At 40.2% G+C, this 19,577-nt stretch overlaps 1 pseudogene; it reads right to left on the reverse strand.

The window, feature by feature from the left end:
• Positions 1–13,750: 13,750 nt before the first annotated feature.
• LOC125934775 (T-cell-specific guanine nucleotide triphosphate-binding protein 2-like) lies at positions 13,751–17,769 on the reverse strand (annotated as a pseudogene).
• Between the last annotated feature and the right edge of the window lie 1,808 nt (positions 17,770–19,577).

Below are 19,577 nucleotides of genomic sequence, written 5' to 3' on the forward strand. Positions count from 1 at the left end.
TCAATGTGATACACCACGTTAATAAAAGAAAGGATAAGAATCATATGATCTTGTTAATAGTTGCAGAAAAAGCTTTTAACAAAAACAGCATTCATTCTTAAAAAAAAACCTTCAATAAAGTAGGGGTAAATGGAACAAACCTCAACATTATAAAGGCCACATATGAAAGACCCACAGCTAATATCATCCTAAATGGGAAAAAATTTACAGCCTTCACCTATGGTCATGAACATGACGAGAATGCCCATTCTAACTTTTAATATTTAACAGAGTAGTGGAAATCTAAGCCTCAGCCATCAGACAACAAAGAGAAATAAAAGAATCCAAATTGGCAAGGAAGAAGTCCAACTTTCGCTATTTGCAGATAGCAGTATACTCTATGTAGAAAGCCTGAAAGATCCAACGAAAAAACTGTTATAACTGATACATGAATTCAGCAATGTTACAAAATATGAAATGCTTTACAGAAATCAGTTGCATTTCTCTACACCGATAATGAAGCAACTGAAAGAGAAATAAAGGAATCGATCCCATTTACAATTTCACCAAAAACCATAAAATAACTAGGAATAAACCTAACCAAAGAGGTAAAAGATCTATATGCTGAGATCTATAGAAAACTTATGAAGGAACTGAAGAAGACACAAAGAAATGGAAAAACATTCCATGCTCATAGATTGGAAGAACAAATATTGTTAAAATGTCCATATTACCCAAAGCAATCTACACATTCAATGTAATCCCCATCAAAACAACACTATCATTCTTCACATAGCTAGAACAAACAATTCTAAAATTTCTATGGAATCAGAAAAGACTCAGGATAGCCAAAGTAATGTTGAAAAAGAAAACCAAAGCTGGAGTCATCACAATTCCAGACTTCAAGCTGTATTACACAGCTGTAATCCTCAAGACAGTATGGTACTGGCACAAAAACAGGCACATAGGTCAATGCAACAGAATAGAGAAGGTTTATGGCCAACTAATCTTCGACAAAGCAGGAAAGAGTATCCAATGGAAAAAATACAGTCTCTTCAGCAAATGTTGTTGGAAAAAGTGGACAGTGACATGTAGAAGAATGAATCTGGACCACTTTCTTACACCTTTCACAAAAATAAACTCAAAGTGGATGAAAGATCTAAATGTAAAACAGAAAACCATCAAAATCTTAGAGGAGAAAATAGGTCTTGGCTGCAGCAACTTCTTACTAGACATGTCTCTGGAGGCAAGGGACACAAAAGCAAAAATGAACTATTGGGACCTCTTTAAGATAAAAAGCTTCTGCACAGTGAAGGGAACAATCAGCAAAACTAATAAACAACTGACTTAGTGGGAGAAGATATTTGCAAATGACATATTTAAATAAAGGGTTAGTATCCAAAATCTATAAAGAACTGATCAAACTCAACACGCAAAAAACAATCTAGTAAAGAAATGGGCAAAAGACATGAATAGACACTTTGTGAAAGAAGACATCCAGATGGCTAATACACACATGAAATGATGTTCAATATCACTGATCATCAGGGAAATAGAAATTAAAACCACAATGAGATACCACCTCACACCTGTCAGAATGGCTAAAATTAACACCTCAAGAAAAACAGATGTTGGTGAGGATGTGGAGAAAGGGGAACACTTTTGCACTTCTGGTAAGAATGCAAAGTGGTATAGCCACTATGGAAAACAATTGGGAGTTTCCTCAAAAAATTAAAAATAGAATTACCCTATGACCCAGCAATTGCACTACTAGATATTCACACAAAGGATACAAAAATGCCAATTCAAAGGGGCACATGTACCCCAATATTTATAGGAGCTCTATCAACAGTAACCAAATTAATGAAAGAGCCCAAATGCCCATCAACTGACAAATGGATAAAGAAGGTGTGGTATATATATATACAATGAAATATTACTTGGGGGACAAAAAGAATGAAATATTGCCATTTGCAATAGCATGGATGGAACTAGAAAATGTTATGCTAAGTGAAATAAGCCAGTCAGAGAAAGACATATACCACATGATTTCACTCATACGTGGAAATAAGAAACAGAAGAGATGAACATAGCAGAAGGGAAGGACAAATAATATAAAAACAGGGAGGGAAACCATAAGAGAGTTCTTTTTAAAAATTTTTTTAAATGTTTTTATTTATTTTTGAAGGAGAGAGAGAGACAGAGCATGAGCGGGGGAGGAGCAGAGAGAGAGGGAGACACAGAATTCGAAGCAGGCTCCAGGCTCTGAGCCATCAGCACAGAGCCTGATGTGGGGCTTGAACCCACAAACTGTGTGATCATGACCTGAGCTGAAGCAAGACGTTCAACCGACTGAACCACCCAGGCGCCCCAAGAGAGTCTTAAATACAGAAAGCATACTAAGGGTTGCTGGAGGGTAGGTGGGTGGGATGGGCTAATTGCGTGATGGGTACCAAGGAGGACACTTGTTGGGATGAACACTGGGTGTTATATGCAAGTGATGAATCACTAAGTTCTACTCCTGTCCCCATTATTACATTATACATTAACTATCTTGGATTTAAATAAAATTAAAAAAAAATTGATGAGACTTAAATGGGAGACAGGAATCCACCAGAATCCTAGAGAACCCAGGTAGCAAACTTTTTTATTTCAGCTGGAGCAACTTCTTACTAGAAGTCCCCAATAGTGGGACCTCATTAAGATAAAAAGCTTCTGCACAGCAAAGAAAAAATTCAACCAAACTAAAAGACAGCCTATGGAGTGGGAGAAGATATTTTCTAACGACATATCTGATAAAGGGTTAGTATCCAAAATCTATAAAGAACTTATCAAACTCAACACCCAAAAACAAATAATCCAATTAGGAAATGGGCAGAAGACAAGAATAGACATTTTTCCAAAGAAGACATCTACATGACTAGCAGACCCACGAAAAGATGCTCAACATTACTCATCATCAGGGAAATACAAATGAAAACCATGATGAGATACCACCTCACATCCATCAGAATGGCTAAAATTAAGAACACAAGAAATAACAGGTGTTGGTGAAAATGTGGAGAAAGGAGAACCCTCTTGCACTGCTGGTAGGAATGCAAACTGGTGCAGCTACTCTGGAGAACAGTATGGAGGTTCCTCAAAAAGTTAAAAATAGAACTACCTTACAACCAAGCAATTGCACTACTAGGTATTTACCCAAATGATAGAAAAATACAGTTTTAAAGGATTATATGCACCCCAATGTTTATAACAGCATTGTCAACAACAGACAAACTATGCCAAGAGCCCAAATGTCCATCAAATGATGAATGGGTAATGAGGATGTGGTATATATGTACAATGGAATATTACTCAGCCATCAGAAAAAATGAAATCATGCCATCTGCAATGACATGGATGGAGCTAGGGTGTATTATGCCAAGTGAAATAAATCAGAGAAAGACAAATACCACATGATCTCACTCATATGTGGAATTTAAGAAAGAAAACAAATGACTACATGTGAAGGGGACCAAAATAAAAAAGAATAGTGGGAAACAAATTGTAAGAGACTCCTAAAGATAGAGAATAAACTGAGATTTGATGGAGCACAATGGGTGAGGGATGGGCTAGATGGGTGATGGGTTAAAAAGGCACTTGTGATGAAAACTGGGTGATGTATGTAAGTGATGAATCACTGAATTCTACTCCAGTAACCAATATTCAACTGTATGTTAACTAAAATTTAAATTAAAAAAAGCAGTATACCTTGTTGGTATGGAAACTGAATAGAGAGTATCCCTGTGTCCTTTGCAACAATATTCTGGCTTTAATTTTTACTTATTATTTATTTGTTGAATAGAAATCTGATATATATTTTATAACTCAAGATTTATAATTTGTATACAATAATATGTCCCTCCACACACTATGCCATTCTTCAAGTATCTGTACCAGAGGGGTCCTTGTCATCCTTACAGGTCCATTTTATGCATGTATGAGAAAATATGTACGATCTATTTTCTCATTTTTTGAAATATGACAGCATTCCCTACATAATGTCCTGCATCCTGGGTTCTTCAGTCAAAGTTTTTCTTGTTAAAAATATTTTTATGATACAGGTGTCTAGGGAAGGTGGTGGTATAGGAGGACGCTGAGCTCACCTCGTCCTGCTGATCGCTTAGATTCCACCCACATCTGCCTAAATAACCCAGAAAACCGCCAGAAGACTGGCAGAACAGAATCTCCGGAGCCAAGCATAGACAAGAGGCCCATGGAAGAGGGTAGGAAGGGTGGAGAGGTGGTGCACGCTATACGGACTGGTGGGAGGGAGCCAGGGCAGTGGAGGGACAGCCCGCCCAGAAAGGCAGAGCCCCCGAGTCTGTCTTGCAAAAGCAAAGGGGCCAGACTGCATGAGTTCTGACAGCCAGCAGGACTTAACATCTGGAATGTTAAAAATAAACAGCTCTGCTCTGGAGAGCAGGGAGGGTGAGAGGGCACCAGGAGGGAGAGTTGCTGAGCCCCAGAAGACAGAGATCAGCTTGGCAGGGAACAAAGGCACTGGCAAGCACCATATCCCTCTCCTATCCCCCAGCTGAAATCCCAAAGGGAACCAGTTCCCGTCCCGAACTTGCTTGTACTGTGCAAATGCCCAGTGCTGTGTTTCTGTGGATTCATCCCTCTGACGGGTCTGCCTCCCTCCCCATGCTGCAGGGCCCCTCCCACAGGGGCAAAGTAAGCTGAGCCTGCCCCTCCTGCCCCTGTGCACCTTGAGGATCCACCCTAGCTAATACACTAGATCCCACTGAAGTAGCACCACAAGCCTTGCAGTGTGCAAGTAGCCCAGACAGGGGCCACACCACTCCACAGTGAGTCCTGCCCCTGGGAGAGGGGAAGATAAGGTACACACCAGTCTGACTGTGGCCCCAGTGGTGGGCTGCGGGCAGATATCAGGTCTGACTGCGGCCCCGCCCACCAACACAAGTTACTCCGACAGCACGGGGGAAGTGCCTGCAGTTGGAAGCCACCACAGGGACTACCCAAAATGACGAAATGGAAGAACTCTCCTCAAAAGAAACTCCAGGAAGTAGCAAGAGCTAACGAATTGATCAAAAATGATTCAAGCAATATAACGGAACAAGAATTTAGAACAACAGCCATAAAATTAATTGCTGGGCTTAAAAAAAGCATAGAGGACAGCAGAGAATCTATTGCTACAGAGATCGAGGGACTAAGAAATAGTCATGAGGAGCTAAAAAATGCTATAAATGAAGTGCAAAATAAAATGGAAGTGGCCATAGCATGGATTGAAGAGGCAGAGGAGAGAACAGGTGAATTAGAAGAATAAAATTAAGGAAAAAGAGGAAGCTGAGAAAAAGAGAGATAAAACAGTCCAGGAGTATGAGGGGAGAATTAGAGAACTACGTGATGCAATCAAATGGAACAATATCCATATAACAGGAATTCCAGAAGAGGAAGAGAGAGAGAAATGTGCTGAAGGTGTACTTAAAGAATTCATAGCTGAGAACTTCCCTGATCTGGGGAAGGAAAAAGATTTTGAAATCCAAGAGGCACAGAGAACTCCCTTCAGATGTAACTTGAATCGATCTTCTGCACAACATACAGTGAAACTGGCAAAATACAAGGATAAAAAGAAAATTCTGAAAGAAGCTAGGGATAAACAGGCTCTAACTTACAAAGGGAGACCCATAAGACTAGTGGCAGACCTATCTACTGAAACTTAGCAGGCCAGAAAGATATGGCAGGAAATCTTCAATGTGATGAACAGAAAAAAATATGCAGCTGAGAATTCTTTATCCAGCAAGTCTGTCATTCAGAATAGATGGAGAGATAAAGGTCCTCCCAAACAAACAAAAACTGAAGGAATTATCACCACTAAACCAGCCCTATAAGAGATCCTAAGGGGGATTCTGTGAGTGAAATGTTGCAAGAACCACAAAGGACCAGAGATATCACTACAAGCATGAAACATACAGACATCACAATGACTCTAAACCCATCACCTCTTTAACCTATCCCCTGAGAGGGGCAGCAGCTAGGGGCATGATTTGCATTAGCTACAGTGCAGGGGGTGGGGGGAGAGGCTGGAGGGGGTGGAAGTGGAAATGAGGGGCAGGCCATGGGTGAGTGTGCAGAGGCTGGGCATGGAGCAAGGCAGCTTGGGGTCCACAGCAGCTAGACAGGGCACATATGGCATATCTAAATTTATACCGAACTGCCAGTCCTAGGTCATATCTCCCAAATGTAAAGGTTGGTCGGAGTGCAGTTTCTTCAGTGGCAGTGGCTAGGGACAAGATTCTTGGCCGCAGCAGTGGCCACAGGCACTAGTAAAATGTTCAGAGCCACTATTCCTGGGTCTGGCAGTGAACACTACCAACAGGTTATGTAACAAGTATCTGTGCAGTGCCTCCTCCAGCAGGTGCCTCTATGCCTGTGCTGAAGGGCAGGAGAGGAAAATGGTACTTGTCAGCTCCTTTGCTCCTGGAGAAGTTCCCCAACAGGCTCCAAACAGATCTCCTTCCTGTTTGCTCCAGGCATTATGCAAAGTGTTGATTCTGAGTTGCCTCTCTGCTGGCTGTTGTCTCTTTAAATGTGGGGGGACACATTTTTTCACTTGCCCTCTAGGCTCACCCAGTGCTGAGTCAGCTGATTTTTAAAGCTTCAGGCTCCAGGTCCTGCTGGTTATACAAACTCATAGAATTCAGTCCCTCTGGTTTTTAAGGCCAAAGGTAATGGGGATTTGTTGCCCTTGTGTCAGCTCCCTGGTGTTTTCCCCTCTCTGTGCTGGCAAAACAGACTCTCCAAAGTTATTCATAGAGAGGAGACCACATCAAAAATGGTAGGAAGGGCAGAGATTCAGTCAAGAACAAAACTCCCAGTGAAACTAAACACAAACTGGAAAGACCCCACAAACACAGAGAAAGAAGAGGAACAGACCCCACACCAGACACCTCAGACATGGGGGACATGCATAGAGAAGGTAAGTCCCCATTCAATTTGGCTTTTGAAACCAGTGGGGCTTAACTTCAGGAGTTTTTACCATCTGTGGTGCTTAACATCAGTTTAAAAATCAACAGGCTCAACTCTGGGAAAGTCAGAGGGCAATAGGAAACTGACACCAGACTTTAAGGAAATAACATAAACAAACAACCCTGTTGAGATACAGCATAGAAGCAGCAGTCTGAAAAGCCCCTGGGGTATACAGGAAGATTTGCTTACTAATCTCAGAATGTGCACTTCAGAGGGGCAGGCATCTTTAGGAGACTTCTACAAGAACAAAGGAGCTGGTGAGTGCCACTTTTTCCCCCACGGAGCCTAGTTGCCACAAAGCGTGCTAACACTACATGTTATACCCCCATGTTCTTCAGTGTATCTGCCCTATCCAACACGTCCCATTTATGGAGGAGTCCTTCCAAAACATCTCCAGACAGGTCTTATCCTTTGTTTAGCCCCAGTAGGTACTAGGGACCAGTAACTACCTTACTAACTCCATGCACCCCACCTTCATGTATTCCACTGGTCTTGCCTCAGTCAATCCACCCCACCCAGCAGGAGTCCCTCCAAAGCAGTTTCTGATTAATCTTTTTCTGCAAGCAGACTCAAGAGTGCACCACTCCACTCCAGAGTTACTTTTGCTCTGTGGAGAAAGGAAGATAACCACACATACCAGTTCACATAAAGCCCCAGTAGTGGTTTGGGGATAGATAGTTGATATCTCTGTTTATGCAACTAACAAAAACCTCACTGGGGGCAGCATAAGGAGAAATTCCTGTAGTTTGGGTTCACTGCAACCCTAAGACAGACTGGCAGCAGACATTAGGCCTGACTGCAGGCCACGCACAACAACTAAAGCCTCAGGGGACAATACAGGGAAAGTATGCTGCAGTTTGGTGTGACAGTAGTCCTGGCAAATAAAGTGTGAGAAGGTATCTTCTTTGACTGAAATACAAATCCAGGCAGCCCCAGAATGGTCCCTTAACAGTGCAGGGATCATAAAAAAAAAACAAAGAGGGCCATTTCAGCCAATTGGATTGAAGACAAATGATTTTTAATCACAATAAGTAGGACACATGCAACACACATGAGACACCACTGATGCACCTGGTTCTGGTGAGCAGGGGACATTGTGTTATATAGTACTACAGGACCTCTTCTTCATAAGAACACTGTTTTCAAGGTCAGGAGACCTAGCTGAGTTTCCTAATGCATAGAATCATACAAATAAATTTAGACAAAATAAGGAGAAGGAGAAATATGTACCAAATGAAAGCCAGGACACAATCAGAACAAAGGAGCTAAATGAAATGGACATAAGCAATATGCCTGGTAGAGAATTCACAGTAATGATCATAAATATACTTGTTGAACTTGAGAAAAGAGTAGAGAATCTCACTGACACTGACACCTTCAACACATAAGAAAATATAAAAAAGGACCCATTAGAGAGAAAGAATTCAATAACTTGAAAATTCACTGGAGGGAAGAAATAGTAGACTAAAAGTAACTGAAAACATATCAGCAAGTCAGAAGCTGGAGTAATAAAAAGCAACCAAGCTGAACAGCAAAACAAACAAACAAACAAAGAATAAGTTAAGGAGATTTGGTGGCATCATCAAGTGTAATAACATTCACTTCCCAAACATGGGGAAGGAAACAGACAGCCAGAGCCAGGAGACACAGAGACCCCTCACAAAATCAACCCAAGGTAATTCACACCAAGATACCTTATAATTAAAATGTCAAAAAGTAATCATAAAAAGTGAATCTTAAAAGTAACAGGAGAAAACAGTGCATACAATGGGATCTCCATAAGGACATCAGCTGATTTTTCAGCAGAAACTTTGCAGGAAAGAAGGGAACTAAGATGACAGAGTAGTAGGGGGATCCTGAGGTTGTCTCATGCTTCAAATATAGCTAGATCAACATCAAATGATTTTGAACGCCTAGGAAATCAAACTGAGGATTAAAAGAACAATCTGCACAATTATAGGGAGAGAACTTGGCAGGTACAAGGTGCAGATATGTGAATTGGGAGAGAGAAAAGCCACAGTGCTGTGAAGGGGAGGGAGCCCTTTTCACAGAGAGAGGAGAGAGAGAGAGAAGGAGAGAGGGAAAGACAGCAGAGCATCAGTGTTGTGCAAGAAAATCTCCCCGAAAACCATTAACGGGGAATTGAGAGGAACTGGCGGTCATAAGTTTTTAGAAACAGTGGAGCTCAGATTCTGAGGTTTTAGAAGTCTATGCCATTTGCTGGACTCAAGTTGGGTAGGCAATGGTGCTTCTGGAGAGAAGTAGTTTGGAGGCACATGAGTGGAGAGTGGACAGCATGGTGTAGGAATGCCCTGGGTCTCACTGGGAGAGAACGTTCCCCTTCCTTTGACTGGTCACTCATCAGTAAGGGACAGAAGCATGCAAAGGCCAGATACCCTGTTTGCAGCCTTTTACTGTGCTTCACCATAAACTCCAAGCACCTACCTGTAATGTAACTGCTTTTCTGGGACAAAATGGCAGTAGACACTGCACTGCTAAGCTTTCCTCCATAGGAGGGGAGTGGGTCCTCACCTTGCCAAGTCCGTGCACCAGAGATATAACACAGGAAAATGGTGATGCCGGGTCTGCTGATGGTCTGGGAACAGGCAGGTTGAGGGCAGGGATCTTACAGAAGCCTGGGACACAGAAGGGGAGATTGTTTGCCTTTTTGTGAAGGTTTCCTGAAGAACAGTGGGCCAGAGTTACCTTCCCTAGGGACAAGAGAGCAGGGTGACCCCATCTTCCCCTAACTCACTAGGATAGTCGGACTTCAGTAAGCAACACACTGCCTCCAGTGGAGGTTGGAGCCCTTGACACCAAACCCTGCATCTCTGGACCCTGCAGGGGCATCTTTAATAAGGCAGGTCTGACTATGCACATCTGGCCTCTCCCTCAGAGGACCAACACAGGCCCCCACATGCATCAAATCTATTGATCATACTGTGCTCCAAAGCATCAGCTTCAGATCTAGTGGAAATAAGACTATACTCCCCCCCCCACATTTAATTTAACAAATAAATCAAAGCACATCTGGTTAAAATTTCAAAACTCCCCACTGCAAGCAAGGAGGACCTCTGCAGAGGGCTGATCTGTGGGAAAAAGCAGTCAAAACACAACATCAGAGTGCACACAGCATAAACCAGAAACACTTACTGAAGCACCAGGACCTGGACAGTATATGACCCCTTCTTAATATAGTATTACTCTCAGGAGTGGGAAACATAACAAGGTTACATAGCACGCAAAAGACAAAAACCTAGACAAAAACGACAAAATGGAGGAATTTTCCCCAAAAGAAAGATCAAGAAGAAACCACAGTCAGAAATTTGCTCAAAACAGATATAAGCGATATATTTGAATAAGAATTTAAACAACAGTCGTAAGACTACTGGCTGAGCTTAAAAAGGCATAGAAGACACCAGAGAAACCCTTGCTTCAGGGATCAAAGACCTGAAAACTAGTCACACTGAAATAAAAAAAAATGCTATAATGGAGATGCAAAACTGGATATAATCACAATAGAGATGGAAGAGGCAGAGGAATGAATAGGTGATATAGAAGATAAAATTATGGAAAATAATAAAGCTGAAAAGAAGGAATGAAAACTATTAGATTATGAATATAGGCTTAAGGATATCAGTGATTCCATAAAGGTGAATAATATCCATATCATAGGAGTCCCAGAAGAGCAGGAGAAGGGGAAGAAGGTTTATTTGAACATATTACAGCTGAAAACTTCCCTAATTTAGGGAAAGATACAGCATTCAAATCCAAAAGGTACAGAAAACTCCCCTTAAAGTCAACAAAAAAGTATAACAATATATCACAGTGAAACTTGCAAAATACAAAGACAGAATTCTGAAAGCAAATAGAGACAAAACACATTGGTTCACTGCAGACCTTGGCAGGCCAGAAGGGAGTGGCATGATATATTCAACATGCTAAATGGGAAAAATATGCAGCCAGGAATACTTTATCTAGCAAAGCTGTCATTCATCATAGAAGGAGAGATAAAGAATTTCCGAGACAAGAACAAACTAGAGGAGTTCATGAACAGTAAACCAGCTCTGCGAGAAATATTGAAAGGGACCCTTTGAGTGGGAAAGACACCAAAAGCAACACAGAAAGTAATAGAGACAATCTACTGTAACAGCAACTTTACAGGTAATACAATGGCACTACATTCATATCTATAAATAATTACTCTTAACGTAAATGGACTAAATGCTCCAATCAAAATACATGGGAGGGGGCACCTGGGTGGCTCAGTCAGTTGAGTGTCCAACTTTGGCTCAGGTCATGATCTTGTAGTTTGTGGGCTCGAGCCCTACACTGGGCTCTGTGCTGACAGCTCAGAGCCTGAAGCATGCTTTGGATTCTGTGTCTCCTTCTCTCTCTGCCACTCCCTCACTCATGCTCTCTCTCTGTCTATCAAAAATAAATAAATGTAAATTAAAAAAAAATACATAAGGCATCAGAATGGATTAAAAAAAAAACAAGACTCATTGATATGCTGCTTAAAAGAGACTCATTTTAGACCGAAAGTCACCTCCAGATTGAAAGTGAGGGGGAAGGGGCGCCTGGGTGGCTCAGTCGGTTGGGCAACTGACTTTGGCTCAGGTCATGATCTCACAGTTTGTGAATTCAAGCCCTGTGTCAGGCTCTGTGCTGACAGCTCAAAGCCTGGAGCCTACTTCAGATTCTGTGTCTCCCCCCTCTCTCTAACCCTCCCTTGCTCATACTCTCTCAATAATAAATAAACACAAAGAAAAAATTTACAAAAAAAAAAAAAAAGAAAGTGAGGGGGATAGAGAACAATTTATCATATTCAGGAAAGCTGGAGTAGCCATACTTATACTAGAAAAAGTAGATTTTAAAACAAAGACTGTAATAAGAAATGAAGAATGACACAATATCATAATAAATGGGTCTATCCAACAAGAAGATTTAATAATTATAAATATTCATGCCCCCAACTTGAAAGCACTAAATATATAAATCAATTAATAACAAACTTAAAAAAACCCTCATTGATAAGAATACAATAATAGTGGGGGAACTTTAACACCCCACGTACAGCAATGGGAAGATCAACAAGGAAACAGTGGCTTTGAATAACATAGTGGACCAGGTGGACTTAACATATATTTTCAGAGCATTTCCTTCTAAACCAGCAGAATACACATTCTTTTTGAATGCACATGGAGCATATTCCAGAATACAGCACATGCTGAGTCACAAATCAGGCCTCAACCAGCACATAAAGATTGAAATCATACAATGCATATTTTCAGATCACAACACTATGAAATTTGAAACCAACCACAAGAAAAAATTTGGAAAACCATCAAATACATGGAGGCTAAAAAATATCCTAGTAAGGAATAAATGGATAAACCAGGAAATTAAAGAAATTTTTAAAAAAATACATGGAAGCCAAAGAAAATGAAAACATAACAGTCCAAAACCTTTGGGATGCATCAAAGGCGGTTCTAAGAGGGAAGTATATAGCAATACAGGCTTTTATCAAAACACAAGAAAAGTCTCAAATACACAAGCAAACCTTGAACTTAAAAGAACTGGAAAATAATTGAAGATAAAGCTAAAACCAGAAGAAGGGAAATAACAAGGATTAAAGCAGAAACAAATGATATAGAAATGAAAACAACCCCAGTAGAACAGATCAATTAATCTAGGAGCTGTTTATTTGAAAGAATTAACAAGATTGATAACTCCCTAGCAAGATTTATCAAAAAACAAAAGAGAAAAGACCCAAATAAAATCATGAATGAAAGGGGAGAGATCATAATCAATACTGCAGAAATACAATTATAAGAGAATATTATGGGCAATTATATGCCAACAAATCAGGCAATCTGGAAGAAATAGACAAATTCCTAGAAACATAAACTACCAAAACTGAAAGAGGAAAAAATAGAAAAGTTTAACAGACCCATAACCAACAAAGAAATTGAATTAGTAATCAAAAATCCTACAACAAACAAGAGTCCAGGGCCGGATGGCTTCCCATCCAGAATTCTAGTAAACATTTAAAGAACAGTTAATATTTGTTATTCTGAAACTGTTCAAAAACAAAAAAGAAATAAAAAAAAAAAAAGAAAATGGAAGGACATTTTCAAATTCATTGTATGAGGCCAGCATTCCTTTATTCCAAAACCAGACAGACCCCACTAAAAAGGAGAATTATAGGCCAATATCCCTGCTGAATATGGGTGCAAAAATTCTCAAGTAGATATTGGCAAATTGAATCCAACAGTACATTAAAAGAATTATTCATCATAATCACATGGGAGTTACTTCTGGGTGGGTCAATATCTACAAATTAAAGGGATACACCACATTAATAAAAGAAAGAATAATAAACATAAGATCCTCTCAATAGATGCAGATAAACCATTTGACGAAATACAACATCATTTATAAAAACCATTATAAAAGTTGGGGAAGAAGGAGCATACCTCCATATCATAAAGGCCACACATGAAAGGCCCACAGCTAATATCATCCTTAATGGGGAAACACTGAGAGATTTCCCCCTAAGGTCAGGAACATAACAGAGATGTCCACTGTCACCACTGGTGTTCAACATAGTATGGAAAGTCCTAGCCTCAGCAATTAGAAAACAAAAAAAGAAATAATAGGCATTCATATTGGCAAAGAAGAAGTCAAGCTTTTACTTTTCACAGATGATGTACTATATGTAGAAAACTTTTTTTTTTGCACTGAAAACCATAAGATACCTAGGAATAAACCTAACCAAAAGGTAAAAGATATGTACTCTGAAAACTAAAAAACAGGAAAGAAATTGAAGAAAACACAAATAAATGGAAAAATAATCCATGATCATGGACAGGAAGAACAAATACTGTTAAAATATATATTACCCAAACTGATCTATACATTCAATGCAATCCCTATGAAAATAACACCATCATTCTTCACAGAGCTTGAACAAACAATCCTAAAATCTGTGTGGAACCAGAAAAGACCCTGAATAGCCAGAGCAATCCTGAAAAAGAAAATCAAAACTGGAAGCATCACAATCCTGGACTTCAAGATATATTACAAAGCTGTATTAATCAAGACAGTATGATACTGGCACAAAAACAGACACTCAGATCGATGGAACAGAATACAGAACCCAGAAATGGACTCACAAATATATGGCCAACATCTTTGACAAAGCAGGAAAGAATATCTAATGGAAAAAAGCCAGTCTCTTCAGCAAATGATGCTGGAAAAACTGGACAGTGACATGCAGAAGAATGAAACTGAACCACTTTCTTGCACCATACATAAAAACAAATTGAAAATAAATGAAAGACCTAAATGTGAGACAGGAAACCATCAAAATCCTACAAGAAAACAGGCAGTAATCTCTTTGACCTCAACCACAGCAATTTCTTTTTTTAAATGTTTATTTATTTATTTATTAAAAATATAATTTATTGTCAAATTGGCTTGTATACAACACCCAGTGCTCATCCCAGCAAGTGCCTTCCTCAATGCCTATCACCCATTTGTTGTCTCCCCCACCTCTCATATACCCTCAGTTGGCCACAGCAATTTCTTACTTGACATGCCTCCAGAGGCAAGGGAAATAAAAACAAAAATGAAATATTGGCAACTCATCAACACAAAAAGCTTCTGTGTTTTACATTTCAAATAACTTTTAGTATAAATCTTTTTGTATTTTTTTCAGCTTTTTTGTTTCTTTCCCCACCAGCTTTATTTAGGTAAACTTAACAAATAAAATGGCATATATTTAAAGCGTACAATGTGATGATTTCATATATATGAACATAAGGTGAAATGATTATCATAATCAAGTTAATTAATACATCCATCACCTCATATATTTAACGTGTGTGTGTGTGTGTGTGTGTGTGTGTAGCGAGAACATTTAGGACACACTTTTTTAAGCAAATTTCAAGTGTTATTATTGTATAGTATTATTATACAGTATTATTAACTATAGTCGCCGCATTCTGTATTCATTCACCTTATAACTGAAAGCTTGTATTCTTTCACCAGCGCTATGCATTTCCCCTACTTTCCAAACCCCTGCCAACCACCAATTTACTCTCAATTTTTAAGACCCAGATTCTTCAAAGGGGGAATCACTGGGGCAAAGTATACCTGTGTGTAATTTTCCTAGAGATGGCCTAATTTGTCACATTATAGGTTATATCATTTTGTATACCCATCAAAACTGTATGACAGCAACTATTTTTTCTACAGTTTTACCCACAGAATGTCAAACTTTGAAATTTCCCCCAATCTAATATGGGATAAATGATGTTTTAGTGTAGATGCCATTTCTAATTTGCATTTCTCTTATTAGATTAGATATGTTTAAGGACATTAGGCTTTATAAAAAATTATTTCCACTTAGACTTATCACAACTGTCTCATCTCATATTCCCTAACCTCTCACGTTCAGGCACAAAATATATTGCTAGCAATCTAGGAGTGCCTAGACCTGCAATATGCAAACTCTTTTACCATATTCCCACCTTATACACTTGTTCCTCTCACAAGTATCCCAGATAAAGGTTTTCCTTAGCTAATATTTCTCTTTTATTTCCCATGACACATGTTCATTTCACTATCTTTTATGTTTATAAATAAAATGTTGACCTTAGAAAGGATAAGGAGGATATCAGTCAACATTAATTGATGATCTATTAATGATCAAAATTTATGTATTCATAACAGAATATCAGGAGCATAAAAAATGAACTATGTATGCATTTATTTTACATATGATTTTTGAGGGGTGCCTGGGTGAGTCACTTGGTTAAGCATCCAACTTTGGCTCAGGTTATGATCTCACAGTTTGTGAATTTGAGCCCCAGGTCAGGCTCTGTGCTGATGACTCAGGGCCTGGAACCTGCTTAAGATTCTGTGTCTCCCTCTCTCTCTGCCCCTCTCCTGCTCATGCTCTCTCTCTCTCTTTCAAAAAATAAACAAACATTAAAAAATAAAAATTATTTTTGAGGACCTACTGTATGCACAGCCATTTTTTATTAATATGACAGTAGAAAGACCAGGGTCTGGTATGAAGTAACCATCACACAAAGAGTTATTCCCTCCACTAAGCAGAAAATTGCAGATTCTTGTCCTTCATTTTTCCAAGGAGGATCATATGAAAGAAGGATTCTTAGAGAGCTGATTGCTTTCACTGTCAAATAAGTCACTAGGTTTGTGGTTTGTTCAAGAGTGAATTATGGAAATGTCTGTGATACTCCGATGACAGTAGGTCAGGATTGCTTCAAGGAAGGCTTAAGTCAACTTTCCAGGCACCAGTGCCATGCCAACACCAAGAATAATTCAGGAGCTGGTTGCCTCACTTTTCCCATTTTCATTCCTGACATGCTGATGCATATTGGCTTGCTCAGAGCCCTCAGAGTCCTTAAAAATCTCTTCTTTTTTAAGAAGAAGTTTCGCATCACTCACCACTATGTCAAGGAAATAATTTTGCAAATAGAATATCCTAAAGTAAACACCAGTGGCAATGAGTCCTCCACTAATAGAGCAGAATTTTTCCAAATATCTGAACAGTTTGTCCGCTAAGGACTCATCATCCTTTTCAGTTGAGAGCAAGTGGGGTGACACAAGGTTTGCCTTGAGTTTCTCCACTGACACGTGCAAGTCCTTGGCCACGGTTTCTGAGGATTCATCATCCAGTCCAAAGTAAGACCTGTAGAGAGTTAAAGTCTCCTTTAAAGTCTCCACATCATTTTCACTGATGAAGCCCACCAAAGGGATGGTGGCAGATGCTCCAGCCTTCAGGACCTCCAGCCAGACCTTCTGTTTCAGGGAGTCCCTCTTCCGGTCAATGGCGGCCTCGGTAACATTTGGCAGGTATTGCATGGAGATGTGGCTTGTGGGCTGGGAGCTCCTTCAGAAGGGTGGTCTCTAGGCTTTGGAAATCATAACTAGACAACTCAAAGCTGGAGACTAAGAAGATCTGAGCGTCCCTTATATTGGCCTTCTGCAAATTTGTCACACAGTCTTTGCGGAGATTTTGCAGGAGTTCGTCCTTATTGAATGTGGAGGGTTTACTCACTTTTAGATTATATACATCACTGTCCACTTTAGTTCAGACAAAGTAGAACTTCTTCTTCATTTTTCTTATTGCTGTAGCCAAATGCGCATCACTATCTTTGAAGCGTGTAGCAGAGATGATAATAAAGAAGTCATACCAAATTTCATTTCCCGCAGATACTTATGTGCCTGAAATTTAGTGGTCCCCATGCCAGGCAGGTCCCATAATGTCACATTGGGAAATTTCTTGTGTGTGTATGGGGTTCTCACCATGGTTGTCTCCACTGGCCGGGTGAGGGCAGCCCCATCTTCCTCCTGCCCCACCCCCCGCAGGGCATTGATGAAGCTGGACTTTCCTGTCCCAGACTCCCCGGTAACAGCAATGTTCAATGGAGCATTGTCAATGTCTCTCAAAGCATTATTGATTGCAGAAACTACACTCTAAACGTTCCCTTCCTCCAGGTGTGATTGAATCTTTGTGATAGTTTCCTGAGAGACTATTGTACTTTCCAGCTTGAAATCCTTAAAAAACTTGTCAAGGCTGAGGGCCAAACTACCACCATGTATATCAGAGGTTGTGGAAGAGGACTGACCCATGGCTGAGCAGTAGAGGGCACTAGGGGGAGGAGAGAAGAGGGAAAGAAAAAGAGTTAGCACAACAAGGGGTGGTTTGCTGTTATGGGCATGGAGAACCTCAGTCCTGGCCACAACATTGCATCCAGGAGCCTTTCTCTGTCCAGGCACTGTGTGGACTTCTACCTGGATGTAAATTTGCCCTTGCTCAGGCTCTTGAGTTATCTTGGAAAGCTCTTCTGTAATATACTCTTCATTATTCCAGACTAATTTCAAAGCCTGATTATTCTATCCAAACTTACATTCCCAGATTAGTCTTTATTTTTCTTGCTTTAGTTTTCTTTATTTTTAATGTTATGAAAATAATACACCTTCATGGTAGCAAATCTAATAAGACAGCACCAGCTTTTGCCCCCATACCCATTCCTATCTGTGGTGTAAGACCCTCCAGAAAAAAACACTTCTGATAACCTCCAACATCATCATGTAATAGACATTGGTTCTCATATAAGGAAGTTGAATAAGGATGAGTGACTCCTTTCCTTCTCAGAAAAGATAATGTATATCATCATAAGGAGATAGAAACCTTCAAATTTACAAATGTGTTTTCTTTTACCTAGAAAGTATGCTGACTCATGAAGTGAGGTGTTGAAAAGACTCTTGGTTTTGTCTAGAGCAGAAACAGCATGTGGCATGGATTCCAGTGTTGTAAAAAACCATGCTCGACTATCCACCTGGGACTTGCTATAAGCCACCCTAATTGTCCTGTGAGACTCCACCTATCACCTGCTTCATGCCTGTGTATAAAATGGGACAGAAATCAAGTGGGGGGAGTAATCCAGCTGGGGAACTGAGTGCTGTATAAAGTGTCATTGATGCAAAAGGTGGTGTGAGCAAAGACTGAGGCAGGAGCTGAATGGGATGTAAGAAGTCAGCTATGATAAGGAGGTCCCTGATGTCCTTCTGACGTCCTTCTCTGATGTCAATTAAACTGAACCAGTTCTGGAGTCCTGGACCTATCTGATCACTGGAGACTTATACTTTGAAATGGGGCACCAGAAAAAATCATGTACCCAGGACTAAAGGTAATGTGAGAGATTTGTATACCTCCCTTTGTGGAGACTGAGAGCAGAGACTGAGAACAGGAAGCAAGTAAGTTCATCATCACTGATATCTGGGAAGCATGCAGGCTGGAGAGATATCCTTTGGCTAAAAGTGAGAGATCAGGCCCATTCTTTAGGGCTTTCTGGTAGCCACAGGCTGCAGCCCAGGAGAGGATGGCAAAAAAATATTTTGGGATGAAATTATGCAAAGCAAGTACACATTGTTTGGACTGGTATACATATGAATAGGGAGTGCAAACATCCTTCTTAGAAGAAAGAACTATGGGAATCTAGCTCATCAAGGATGAAAAGCAGCTATTAAGCAACTAAGAAACATGGTGTCAGCACTTCTGGCTGCCCAGCAGGAATATTCATCACATATATTGTGAAATCCTGACTATCTGGAATGAATAGGGGCAACCTCTTGCTGTGTGGAGGGAAAACCATCCCACCACCCATTTGGACAGCAGGCAGCACACAAACCAGAATGAGCAAGCCTGAATGAGGAAGAGGCATATACAACCTGGACCTTAAGGAGGAGCAAACAAAGTGAGACTTCAACCTCATCAGGTGTAATCTAATGCCTGTGCATTCCCAGAGGATGTGGAAAGAATTCACAGGAGAGTGAGGAAATCTATGACTGAGACAAGTCCTGTGGAATGGAATAAATAAAGAGAAAGGGAACCAAAAGACAGGGTCAGGAGAACAAGCAGATACTAACTGCAAAATTTTGTGTCCTCAGCAAACTTCAACCACTAAAGCCATGTGCTACTGTTAAGGTTCCATACCTCACCTTATGTTGTATGTGAAGTTCTCTTA

Source organism: Panthera uncia, assembly GCF_023721935.1.
Source record: "Panthera uncia isolate 11264 chromosome A1 unlocalized genomic scaffold, Puncia_PCG_1.0 HiC_scaffold_17, whole genome shotgun sequence".
NCBI classification, from domain to species: Eukaryota; Metazoa; Chordata; class Mammalia; order Carnivora; family Felidae; genus Panthera; species Panthera uncia.